At 39.0% G+C, this 14,243-nt stretch overlaps 1 long non-coding RNA gene across 1 annotated transcript in view; it reads right to left on the bottom strand.

Annotated features, from left to right (window-relative positions):
- LOC144315137 (uncharacterized) overlaps window positions 1-14,243 on the bottom strand; it is a 67,791-nt gene that overhangs the window by 10,158 nt on the left and 43,390 nt on the right. The gene's annotated exons all lie outside the window — the stretch shown is intronic.

Here is a 14,243-nt window from a genome sequence, read left to right as displayed (position 1 = left end):
AATCAAGTGAAGTAAATAATAACTTGAAACAGAAAAATAAATCTCTAACAATAAAATTTCTTGCATCAGAACATAGCCCTGTTTTGAGTTCATTCCTGTCACCCAAGTGCACCACGCCCTGTGTTTTAAATCGTTCCTTGTCTGTTCAAGTCCCCGATGCTCACATGAGGGGTGACTGCTACGTCTCCTCCTGCTCCTCATCTCATTCGTTTATTCAACAAATATGTATTGAGCACTCAGGTCTCATTGCTGGGGATACAGGGGATACAGCTGGGAACAAAATCAATGAAATCCCTGCCCTAATGGAGCTTACATTCTTGAGGAGGAGACAGTAGAAGCAAGGAGCATATAGAGAATATTAAACAGTAGTAACGCTAAGGAGGTGACGGTGAGGCTGGTGTCGGTGAGGATGGAGGTAATTTTAGAAGAGCCAGAGGGGCATGAGGGTGAGTCACCCAGACTCCAGAGGGAGAGTCCCACACAGGGGACGTGGTGAGTACACACATCCTGATGTGAGGAGCTGCCTTACGTGTTCAAGGAAAAGCAAAGTCACCAATGTGACAGGAACAGAACAAAATGGCCATGAGAGCAGAGAGGACAGAGGCAGAGCCAAGAGGCTGCTGGAAGGTTTTGAGCAGAGTGCCATGGACTGACCTATGTCAACAAGATCGTGCGGGCCTCTGGGCTAATAACAGACTGAAAGGGATAAGAAGAAGGCAGAAAGCCCCACAAGGTGCTGTTGCCACAGTCCAGGAAAGAGATGAGGGCAGCGGGGGTGGGGGGGGGGGGCGGGCAGGGTTATAGCAGTGAAAGTGGGGCAAAAATGGTCAAAACATGGCTAGGATTTGAAGGTAGAGAAGACAGGATTGGCTGACAGATCAGACAAGGGATACAAGCAAGGGAGGAATCAAAGATGATTCTCAGGTTTGGCCCGGGGAATGGAAAGATGCCACTTAGTGAGAGAGGAAAGGCCAAGGAAAGGGCTGAGAGCAGAGCAGATGTAGAAGGAGAACAGCAGGAGCTCAATCTGGGAGATGCTGACCTCAGGACACCTGCTGGGCATCCAAGCACTTCCTCCTGCTGATGAGGGGGCATGAGATTTATATAGAGATAATTGACATTTTTACTATTAAGATAGCTAGCTAGACAGACAGATAGACATGAGTCTGCACTTGGAGGAGAGGTCCTGGCTAGAGATATCAATTTTGGAATTATCAGCATGGGATGAGTTCACCAAGGAAAGAGGATAAGAAACAAAGGAGACTCATATTTATCAAGGGTCTAGAGTTGGCATTAACAGCAACATGCATCTCATCAATCGTGTTCTCCGCCAACTCTTCTCTAACCTATAAATCCACAGCAGAGCCCATCCTGACTCTCCCATGGCAGAAAGAGGTGAACTTGGAATGAAGGTATGGGGGTGTATCAGGGCCTGGACAAGCAAGTAATTATTCCAAGGGAAATGACAACTTAGATTGGTGCTAAAATGTCTTAAAACTAAGGTTCTGGGCCAAAAGCAAGGCTACAGGGATAAGACCAAGAAAGGTCATATTCCATCCCTTTGCCCAAGTCCTTTCCTTGTCTTTTAAGAGCAGAGGCAATGGTCCTGCTCTCCTCTTAGACTTCCCTCTAAGCGACTGACAGTTACTCCACCGTCCACACTGGGTCATTCTCCTCCATAAAGCCGCATTGATAAATGCATAACTAAATGTGATCCAGAGTGAGTAATGGTAGAACAAATTCACAAAACCAAGAAAATAATTTTTTAATGCATGAGTCCCAGTTTGGGGCTCAAAAGTAAAAACTCTTAACTTACTAGCTGTCCCCTGCCCACACTCCTTTATGTGTTGTATAACAACAAATAAAACAGGTTGAAGCCTTGCTCCTAAGGTGGGAAAGGGGTAAAGGGGGGTAGTTAGGCAAATATCGCTATGAATGCTGTGAAATGCTTTCAGAATGCTCTGGAAAGCAACACAGGCTTCCCCAAAAAGGGAGAGGGAAACAGACAGTGGCTCATTTCAAGTGGATGCAAGGCTTCTTCCCCGCATGGAGATGGGCACCCCCTCCTCACAGCACCTCCATATCATGGTGCCTTGACCTTGAAATCACAGAAGTTAGGATGGAGAAGCCAAAGCCAAGAGAATTGGCTTGCTCAAAGTTGCAAAGTTGGAAGACTTCAAGCCCAAAATAAAGCCTGTATCTTTTGATCACTAGTCCAGAACATTCTTAACACCAGAGTAAATTGGTTTTGAACTAAAAAAAAAATAAAAATAAAAAGCCCTCATTTGACCTTGAATCATCTGAGGTTGGATTTAAAATAATCCCAATCCCATCTGCTCCATATTTAAATAGTAATGAAATACTTTCCTAAAGGTTAGGAGTTTTAGGTGCCCCAATAAAGAACACATCAAAGTCCTGAACCAAGAGAGAAGGGAAATGAAAACATCACCTATATCACTGACAAGAGTCGAGAGCAGTGGTTGCAGTTCATATTTGTGGGTGAGTCGGTTTTCCTCCTGCTGAACCCCAAGACTGAACAGACTTGCTCACCCCGTGGGTGGGCAGCACAGGAACAGGCTCAGGCCCATGAAATGCACAGAATGAGAAACAGACCAGAATTCATGCTCCCCACTGACAGCCTGGCTCCCGTGGGGAGAAAAATAGTGGGTTTGGGGCTGCACAAGCCCCATTCTGCCTGCACCCCACCCTCAGTCAGATGAAAGCACTCCCCTCCTCTTCTGGGAGGAGTGCGAGAAAGTGGTCAGGAGTGTCCTTGCTAGTGGTAGAAACTTCCAAAGACTGGAAGCAAGAGTGGGAGAGAGTAGCCACTCCCCTCCCCTGGTTGTGCTTCCCTGAGAGCCATGGTCTCCTAAAACCCACAAAACACACACAGTCATATCTCAAAGGACAAAGCAGGTCACGGTGCCTGGAACATGGTGGGTGCTCCAAAATGATCGTGAGGATGATAGAGCAGAGGGAGTAGAACAAAGAGAGAGAAAGAGGGAGGGGAAGGCAGAGAGGAGAGGGAGGAGAAACCAATGAGGCCGGGCACACCCCAGCCAGAAAGCCTGAAGTGTAAGAGTAGAGAGTGTGCGGCCTGTGTGCCGAAGCAGGCGGTGCTTGGGCCCCACATGGGACTATGAAGATGTGATGCTATCGGGAACAATGTGCGTCTGTAATGTGCTCAAGCCGGAGTCACTAACTTAGTGCTGTGCTGAATGAAGTGGAAGAAATGCTATTAAATCTGTGACTCCATGAGGTAATGATATTCCCAGCGAGCCCACGCCTACAGAAATACACCCAGCAAGCAGGCTTTCCAGGAGCCCCCTCTAAGTTATAACAAGCTGCCTATCTCCTGCTGCCAGGATGCAGAGAAAAAATGAAAACCAGTTACCAACTACATTATAAACTTAGTGACCTGCTTCACCTCCTTTGGTTTAGTGACAGCTTGGCTGCCTTTTGGGCACGAAGAAAGAAACATAAGGCAAGGATTACGTTTCTTGGCTTTTGAAGGCCTCAAGAATCAAAAATGCTTTCAGCTGGCATTGCTCTCTGTTAGTCAGCTTTGATGGATTTATTTTCTTTGCCCTACTTCATAGGAGTTACTGCGGCCAACTACGGCGAAGGGCTGGCCAGCAAGCGGTTCTCGGCGGACACTAGGTGGCGCTGTCTCCCCAGCCGTTTCGGGTCTCTTTTCCCAAGTGTAGAGACGTTTCGTTAAAGTCCTCCTTGGAGCTTTCTAACTCGCAGCAAGAGTGAGGAATTCAGTGGTCAGAAAGGCACTGGCTTCCTTTCTCCAATCTGTGGGTCTCTGAGCCCCGAGAGAGCGGTAGAGTCCTTTATACACTTCACACTCTCACTATTTTATTTCTCTCTGTTGCAAGTGAAGCAATTAGAAAAGTAGCGCAACTCGGATATTCAAAAATCGGCATTTTTATTCATTTTGGACTCATGCATTTTGATTCATTTCACAGGTCTTTTCTTAATGCGATTACAGATGCCTCTCCATTTTTAATTTATTTTTATTCATTCATTCATTCATTCATTCATTCATTCATTCTATAACCCTGTTCTCGATTGGAGGACATTTCTGGTTCTGTTAAAAAGTCCAGAATCCCTTACATGGACTGGAGTCTAAAATCCTGACCGGGAGGTTGTGAGCCTTGCAGCTCTGAAATAGGCTATCATTTCCCTGTGGGATTTATGGAGATAGCAGCCTGAAGGAGGTGGGGGAGGGGCTGGGTTCTTGCTAGAAGTGCAGGCGGTGCCGCAGCAAAGCTAAGCATATTTGCTGAAGTCACGCAGAATCAAAAAGCCATTGCGCTCAGGCCTCCTGACTGCCGATGCGATGCTTTTTCTTTACGATACTCCACTGTCTCCCTAAGCCTAAATATCTACACATGCCTGGATTGATAATAAATGTCACGTGATGTCTGAAAATTATTGCTGGGATATCTGTAAGTCTAAATAGAAACCCAGGCTTCTAAGCAGAATGTGCAGATTTTAGAGAAAAGCAGCATTCTAACTTCTGGCAACACATCAAGTATCAAGAATATCACTTACCAGAGCTGATTTTATAAGGATGCCCCTGGGGGACCATGAAGCTCCTTCATTCCAAACATCTGCCATGGACCCTCTTAGGGCCAGGGAGCTGGGTACCAGAGTCCCAGACTTTTCTCTTGGATCTTTTCTCTGAAGTGCTCCCAATCCTCTCTCTCTCTCTCTCTCTCTCTCTCTCTCTCTCTCTCTTTCTCTCTCCCTCTGAGCCTTGCCTCCTGGAGTAGAGTTATCAGAGCGTGGACTTATAATACCAGCTTCTGACCACAATATATTTAAGTATAAGTGGAGGAAAGAGTCTGCTCTTAAATTTAAAACCTGTGTTTCTGTTGATATTTACAGATCGTATAAATTTGGCTTGTAAACCTGAACTTGTGTTAGTTTTAGACTGGCTTGTATTTTCTCTGCTCCCTTGTCTTGGTTATGGAAGGATTAACCTGCTTCTCAAAGGAAGAGCCTACTCTGGTTTCTAATACCACTCTCCCCAGTTACATGTAGAAACTGTAAGGCTGCCCAATCTTCTCTATAATCATAAGCTACCTGATTCCACCAATTTGGGATTTTCTACTTTATGAGAAGTATACTGCTCAGTCCCAATTACAGGTAAAATGTCTAATATTTCCAGAGGAGAGGGGTCTTCTTTATTTTTTCATTAACAAGGTATGAATGTCTTTATTAGTACCATAGATACCATTTTTAAATCAATTAAAATTGAACTTTGAGGGTTGCTAGAAGGGGAGAGAATGAGGAAATACGTTATCTCATTTTCTAGGGAAATGAATTAAATGAATACAATTCATCCACTTGTTCATTTATTTACAGAATATGTATGGAACACTTATTTCATTACGTGTGGAAAATATTATGCTTATTATGCATCAGGAACGTCTAGTCTTGGATGGAGACATTAGCGAACCAGACCCATTCAGCCCATAAATACTCTGTGAATAAGTGAGTGAATGAATAAATGAATGACATTTATATCACTTCAATTCAGTTGTCATTTATATCATGTATATATCTTGGCTGTAAAATTCTTCTCTACCCTGGCTTCAAATGCCTTCCACCCAATCCGAGTTGTTATATGATAAATACATACATCTTAACCCTCTACTGGTTACCATCACATCCCCCTGGTAGCAGTCTGGCCTTTGAAACCACAGTCCCAGAAGTTGTGAAATCGAATGTCTACAAGGGCAAGGAGGCCATATGAAAAGGGAATTGGGTTGAGCTAGGTCAGAAGCTTCTGTGCTTTCTGAAAGGTCTGGTACTCATTGTTGCCTTGAAGGAACAAAGCTGGGTTGTGAGATTTTCAAATTAGGAAATCTGTATTGTTACCTAAAATCTTTGATTTTTAAATTGTGACAAGGGAAGGGGTGTCTGGGTGCCTCAGTCAGTTAAGTGTCTGCCTTCAGGTCATGATCCCAGAGTCCTCGGATCGAGCCCTATATGGGGCTCCCTGCTCAACGGAAAGTCAGCTTCTCCCTCTCCCTCTCCTTCTCTGTTCATTCTCTCTCTCTCTCTCTCTAATAAATAAATAAATCTTTTACAAAATTGTGACATGAGATACTGTTAAAACACTGTTTAGGCCAAATAAAATACATTTGTGGGCTGATCCAGACTGTCAATCTGAGACTTCTAATGGGTAGTTTCAGGTTAAATGAACAGTCTAAAAAGAATATAAGTCCCAAATAGTTCAGAAATACCTGGCTCAAGATGGCTTTCTTGAGACCTAGAGTTTTTAAATCCCTAAGTGGAAACACTTGATAATTAAACACAGCACCATCCTTTGACACATTCTCTGAACATCACCTGACCTTCTAACAACCTTGTGCAAAAACCTGAACTAGAAGGGGGTGGATGCCACGACAGGGAATCTACACTGTAGTCATTCTGCTTGCTTTTTAAAATATTACTTAGTTGAAAAACAAGTCTTTTTGAACCCCTGAAAAAGGCTTCTTAAGATGCAGATAAGAAAGGGATTTTTATTATCTTAGGAGAATCTAATACAATGGCTCAAGTAAATCAATACATTTATTATCAAAACAAAGCTTCAGAGGAATTTTTAGGTTAGTATTGTCCAATTTCTCTCTCTTATAGAAGCAAAGAGAAACCTGGCCGGTGCTTTACAACATCTTTTCATTCAACAAACATTTATGGACCTCCCCAAATAACCTGACGTTCTGAGATACAGAGTTTATCACTTTCTGAAGTGATAAACAGATCCTGCCTTTCAATAAACCATGCTCCTCACATATTTATTGAATGTTACTCTCTAAGTAACTCTCTAAAAAAGATTTGATCTTCTAGTAATAACTACTTGAAGAGATCAGGTGATTCCTTCTCACAGAAAACAAGCAAAAACTGGACAAAATTGTCCTGAAAAATTATTTCAACATGTAGAAACCTACCAAAGGCAGAAAGTAAATTTAGAAAAATTTACAAGACACAAAAACTAATAGAGTTTTGGGTAGGAATGGTGGGAGTCTGTGACTTCCTGCCTGGGGCTGTTCCTATACTCCTCTTCCCCAAGCTCAGTTGGCAAGAATTATAGCCATACCAACCTAAGCTAGCTGCAATCAAAAAGCAACTTTGCTGCCAAAGAAGGCTGACTTGTATTGGAGCAGAGGTAAAGGAGGGGGACAGGTGAACACCTATGACATTCACAGCTAAAAATGCAGATTTAATTTGAGATAGACTATAACAATCTGTGGCTTTTCTGGACCAACACTGTGTTTCCCAGTTTAAGGTAAGCAGCCAACCAGTCAGAAATTTAATGAGGAGGTGCCAGAATTCAGAAGATCATAAAAGAACTATGATAAAATCTCCTCCTCCCTCATATCCCTGGCTGACTGCAAAACTACATATGTGGTAAGGGTGGTCCTAGGATCCATGAGGATGTGAAAACCAAGATAGGCCTGAGAACTGGCTGTGACTTTGAATGTGCTCCACGATCACACACAACTCAGTTGGCACAGGTGAAAGCTTAATGGAGTCAAAGTGTTTGAACAAAACTTGAGTCCTGATCATTGTTTGTTCGCTGAACTATATGGATGGAGGAATGACCTCCCCTAGTGAGCCAGGCTAAAACATAAAGACAGGAAAAACAAATAGGCTGAGACATCAGCAGTTGTACACTATAAGAAAAAAAATTCCACAGTGTAATTCAGGCAAGTTATTAACTAATCTGTAGAAAAATGCTCCAGAAAATAAAACTGAATCTAGAGTTACTACAATATCTGAAGCAAAATGTCTAACATTCAGCTAAGAATAACTAGACATGTAAAGAAACAGGAAAGTGTGACCTATAGTCTAGGGGTGAGGGTGGGGGAAAACCAGTCATTAGAAACTGACTCTGAGTGAATCTAGATGCTGGAGTTAGCAGACAGGACTTCACATAGCCATGTTAAATATGTCCAAAGAATCAAAGACAACCATGCTGAAAGAGTTAAAGAAAATATGCTGACAGTCAACTATTAAGGAGTCTCTACAAAGAAACAAAAATTATATAAAAGAACCAAATGAAAATTCTAGAAGACCCTAACTGAAATAAAAAATTGACTAGATAGGATCAACAGCAGATTTGAGATGGCAAAAGAAAGAGAAAGAAATGGATGAATAGAAGTTATTGAAACTGAAAATCAAAGAAGGAAAAAATCTAAGAAAAATTAACAGATCCTCAGACTTGTCAGGTAATGTCATGATTTCAACATGTGTGCAATTGAAGTCCCAATAGAGGAGAAGAGAGAGGGAAAGGAACAAAAATATTGGAAGAAACTGTAATCTCCTGAAACCTGACCCAAAAAATTGAATTTACCAGCTCCAAGAAGTTCAAGGCATCAAATAAAATAGGCATAGATGGGATCACATATAGATACATTATTGTCAAATTGCTGAAAGCCATTATAAGGAGACAACCTTGAATGTGGCAAAAAAAAAAAAATTCACAAAGCAATAATAATACAGTAAATGGCTGACTTTGCATCAGAAACAACAGAAGCCAGAGGCAGTGGAATTACAAATTCAAAGTGCTAAAAGAAAAATGTGACAATCCACTCTATATTCAAGACAAATGATTCTTCAAAAATACTGTGAAATAAAGACAATTTCAGATAAAAACTGAGACAATTCTTTGATAGCAGACCTGTGCTACATTAAATTCTAAGGCATAAGGCCTTCAAGCTAAAAGGAAATGATACCAAATGGTAACTGGGATCCATGGGTACAAATTAAGAGCTTTGGAAATTAAAAAAAAAAAAAAAAAAAGAGCTTTGGAAATAGTAAATATATAAGAAAATATAAAAAATTGAAGATTGTGTAGATATTTAGTCTTTTTCTTGAAATATCCTTATAAAACATAAGATTGTTAAAGGCAATAATTGTAATACTGTAGTTATACCTATATTATAATACAATTATGCCTATCTTATAATATAGGTTTATAACATAACATATATTATGATAGCACTAAGAAGGGACAGGGATATGAAGCTATACTAGTACAAAGTTGCTATATTTTATTCAAATTAAGTCAGTATTAACATGAGATATAAATTAAAGGTTCCTAGAAAGACACAAATTACTAAAATAGACTCGAGAATAAATAAAAAATAATCAACAGATGCAGAAAAAAATTTTGATAAGACACAGCACGTATTCATAAAAATTCTCACACAATTAGAAACAAAAGAGAACTTGATAAAGAGCAACTACAAAAAACTTACAACTAATATCATACTTAATGGTAAAAAACGGAATGCTACCCTCCTAAGATCAGGAGCAAGCAAGGCTGTCTGCTTGTACCATATGTATTCAACGCTGTGGAGTAAGGCAAGAGAAATAAATAAAAGGTATGTAAATTGCAAAGGAAGAAGTAAAACTGTCTTTTAAGCAGACGTGACCTTGTATGTAGAAACTCCTAAAGAATCTTCAAAAAAGCTACCAGAATTAGTAATCAAGTTTAGTGGTTTCACAGGTTATAAGATCAGTGTACAAGAACCAATATATGGCATTTTTGTATACTAGCATCAATGAATTTAAAAAAATAAATTAAGAAAACAATTCCATTCACAAATACATCAACAATAATAAAATACTTAGGAAAACATTTAACAAAGGAAATGCAAAACTTAAAGGAGTCCCAACTAAACGGAGAGATACATCACATTCATGTTTGAAAAACCCATTTGTTAAACTAACATTATACCCAAATTCATTTTTAGATTCAACACAATTTCTGTCAAAAGCCCAGTAAATTGTTCTTGTACAAATTGACAAATTGATATAAATTTACGTGGAAATAACATAGGACCTAAAATATCCAAACGATTTTGAAAAATAAATGAAGAACAAACCTGTTAGGATTTACATGATTTCAAAACTTACTACAGAGCTACAGTAGTCACGAAAATGTGTTTATAAGTGTACGGATAGACATACAGATAGACAGAAGAAAACAAGGAGTTCCAAAATACACCAAAACATATATGGCAATTGATTTTCAACAGAAATGCCAAAGAAATTCAATGGAAAAAGACAAGCCTTTTCTAAAAATTGTACTGGATATTCATGTATTTTATTGACATTGAATCAATATCAATTGGACATCTGTATATTTCAGAAACTCAACCTGACCCTTATCTCTCACCATACACTAAATTAACTCAAAATGGATATTAGTCCCCCCGCCCCTTCAAATGTAAGCTCAAGCTGAAACTACAACATTCCTAGGAGAAAATCATTGCATGCCTTAGGTTAAGCAAATATTTTTTAGATATGACAACAAAACACCATTTTTAAAAGGATTCTGTAGAGCAGTTGTTCTCAACTACTGTGAGAACCACTGTGAGGCCATTGTGCCCCTCAAGGGATGGTTGGGAATGTCTGGAGACATTTTTGATGTTCATGACTTGGGGATAGTGCTACCAGCAACTAGTGCACAGAGGCCAGAGATGCCACCAAACATTCTACAATACACAGAACAGTTCCTATCCTGTCCCCCAACAACAAGGAGTGATCTGGTCCAAAATGTCCACAGTGTCAAGATTAAGAAACTGCTTTAGACTAGCATAATGTTTCTTTCCTATAGTGCTTGCTCCTACATATCTATTATCTACCTATTAATCTACATATCATATTTCAGTTGTTGCCTTTCTGTTCTCTCCTACAGACTGGGACTCTGCAAAGACCAATTCATGTCTATCGTGTGTTTCTTTCTTTTGTGTGCTTGGCATAATGCCTAAAACAGGTAGGTGCTCTCTAAGTACTTGATAGAAGAATAGGTAAAGAAATGAAAAAATGAGTGATTAAATATAATTGCTATTTTGAGGATAATTGTGCTATTTTCATCATTAAACACCTACCATGGTTTTATGTTTATAACACTAGCACCAAAAACTAATTTTTAAAATAAGCATTATTCTATACCTCTTTCTAAAGATGAAAAGAAATCTTACAAGAAGCTTATGTCACATCTCTAAAAGAAATGTGAAAAAAAAAAATAGGCTAATTTCTGAATTCACTTTCCACAGCCAAAAGTATCTATCTTTGGCTTTTACACAGGAAAAACATCCTTTGTAAATCTCCCTTCCCAATAGTGTACTAGCAAGTTAATATTATTGTCATCAATAATAGTCATTATCATTAACTAGAGTGTGCTGTTCTCATCTTTAAAGCTCTTTGCACAATCTACTAGTTACCATTAGGATTAAAGTTATAACATTTAAATATAGGCATTTCATCTTAAAGTTTGCATTTCCCATTCTCATATTATAATAAAAGAAATGAAAGCAACTAATATTGTTACAACTCTTCTTCAATACTCTGCCTCCCACCCTACCCCAATCCTGGATAAGTCAGGGGATTCAAAAGAAGACATAGATGGAGTTATAATTACAGTCATAGACATAGACAGATGGTTAGACAGAAAGCTAAGAAGATAAGTAGGTAAGTAGATAGATAAATGATATAGATGATTAGATAGATGTTAGGTAGGTAGATAGATGATTGATAGATAGATAGATAGATAGATAGATAGATAGATAGATAGATAGATAAGGCAGGCATGGAGATAGAAGATACACTCGTACATAGATACACAATTATACTAAGTACGTGTACTTTGTCTCTATCTATCTACCTATCCTTTTCTTATCTTGTTTCTCCACTTACGTATATACATTAGTAGCTGTCTAATGTCTATGACTTAGCCTCACCTCTTGTCACTGGTGTTTAAGACCTTCTCCAGTTTGGCCAATATCTGGTTCCAACGGAATATATCTACATTTCAAAAATTCTCTGCTTAAGACATGTTGACCTACTCATGTCTCTCAGAGAGGAGAGCTTCTGAGAGGATTTGCCTGCATACCTCATGTCCTCAAGCCACTTTAGGAACAAGAAACTATGCTGGGTAAAACTGGAGTGGCGATTGCCTCTCTCTTCGAATTCATTTTCTAAAGGAAGTAGCTGTTAATATGCTATCATAGAAGAAAATAGAGAAAACAGATGGGGAAAATTCTTTTCCTTCAGTAATTTTCTCCCACTTCTTCAATGGGATCTTATGATACCCTTCTACTTTGCTTCTAGTATTCCTGATTTGTCTACTCATTCATCATATAGTGTTAAAGACACACAAAATAATATAAAGAATGTTAAAACAATTATCATTATACTGTATTTCTTTAATACTTTTACTAAATTTGTACTTCCCTTTGAATAATTTTAAGTATTATTTTACATGTTTTTATGACTTCCATAAATTATATCATAATGCATAGACCATTTCACAATTTACTTTATAAAAGCAACATTATGCTTATAAAATGCATTCATTGTAAGTACCATGTAGCTATAGTTTATTTAGCTTCACTATTATTTAGTACTCCTTTATAAGAACTTAACCACTTGAGGTTATTTCCAATTTTTGCTACTACAAATATTGCTACCATAAAAATACTTACCCATGTCTCCTTGGATATGCTAGTGTTATTCTAAGAAATATGTCTAAGTATGGATTTTTTTAATTATAAGGTATGCATATCTTCAGCTTTCTTTAGAGGAGGAATTGTTCACCACAATGGCTTTACATTCCTACTACCAAGTGTAGAGATTTCCTGACGTTCTTATTCATTGCTTGATATTGTCAAACACATTCCCATATGATAAGGTGAAATCATGAATCATTTGGGTTGTCTCTGTCCTACTCTGTGTTTTATAAATATATTAGTCACATCCTATCATTTTGTGTATAAATTTTTCATAATTTGAAGCTATCCTGGATCACAAGTTGATCTCTTATTTTTACATACACTTAATATCTATGGATAAGGCCTTAGCAGAAATGTAGACTGTTCCTTTGTATTTAGGATGTGGCTACAAAGCTGTCTGTATATACCTTGTAGAATCTCCATCATTATTTTTGCTTTTTCTGAGGATGATCAAGCTGGTGATGATAAGGTGATACAGTCACGACTAAATCTGCCAAACTAGAACATGCTGAAGTGTAGCTATTTTAATCATTGATTGATAGGCAATCATCTCTGCTCCACTGTCTGTGGGTTACAGCCAAGCCATTCAAACCATGTCAGCCTATTCTAGTATGGAAAAAAAAAAAAAAAAAACACAGGGTGGTGGGGTGACAGTTCCACAGTGCAACCCTTTACAAACTATTCTCTAGCTAGAGTCCAAGATGACTCCATACCTAAGCATACCTCACATTGTACTTCTATTTTCCTTTCCTCTTTAATACTCATTATAAATAATTGAAAAACAGCTTATGTCTGGGTTATTAAAAGCACTCAACTGCCAGGAAGAGGTTTTTTTTGTTTTGTTTTGTTGTTTTGTTTGTTTGTTTGGTTGGTTGGTTGGTTAAGTCTTTAGTTGCCAACCCAGTGATGATAATGACTATGATGACAATGAAGAATGTTTACGCAAGAACCAAAGGGTACAAGACATAATCCAGAACCCATGTGTGGGGTGGTATGTTCATGAGTGTGTATCTGAGAGAATGGCCTTGCCCTTTGTGTTTGGAAACTGTAGTGCCCCTCTTCCCACAGATATCTCTTTGGATAAAACTAAAATTCAGATAAGTGTAGGTCATCATTCCTACAGTGTATTCATAGGAAGCTGACCCTGTACTTTGTGACTGTAAACTGAAGCACAATAGTCACATTCAACAGTCTTAGCTATTGGACAATCTTGGCGCAAAGTCACTGGAGACATGACTCATCAATTCCTGCGTGCAGACTTCTCCTCTTCTAAACCTCCATCTCCTTTGGTTTTGAAGCCATGCCATTCAAGATCTAGGAAAAGAATAACTAGATTTTGAAGAATGTTAAATACCAGCATTGTCAGTAACCACAAAATAATTCCCAAAGGGTGTCATATAACAGAAACCCACTGCATATCCATTAGACTCCAAACTCCTTGAAGTCAGTCAGCCTGTCTTCATCCCTGCTTTATCACATAGCTCCTAGCCAAGTATACTACGCATAGCAGAGCAGTCAATAAATATTTGAAAATGTTGTATGCTGCTTATAGGGAGTGTTGCTATTTATAGGCTTGGTATGGGTCTGGATTCCTGTCCCTTCCAGAGCCACGCAGGGCTTTTTGCTATAAATGAGCTGCCTCTCCCTACTTGCTGTGAGCCAGGTTTTTGTCCATCTGCTGCCATTGTTTCCCCACGTTTC

This window comes from Canis aureus, chromosome 6 (assembly GCF_053574225.1).
Source record: "Canis aureus isolate CA01 chromosome 6, VMU_Caureus_v.1.0, whole genome shotgun sequence".
NCBI classification, from domain to species: Eukaryota; Metazoa; Chordata; class Mammalia; order Carnivora; family Canidae; genus Canis; species Canis aureus.
This window is presented reverse-complemented; position numbering and strand designations above follow the sequence as displayed.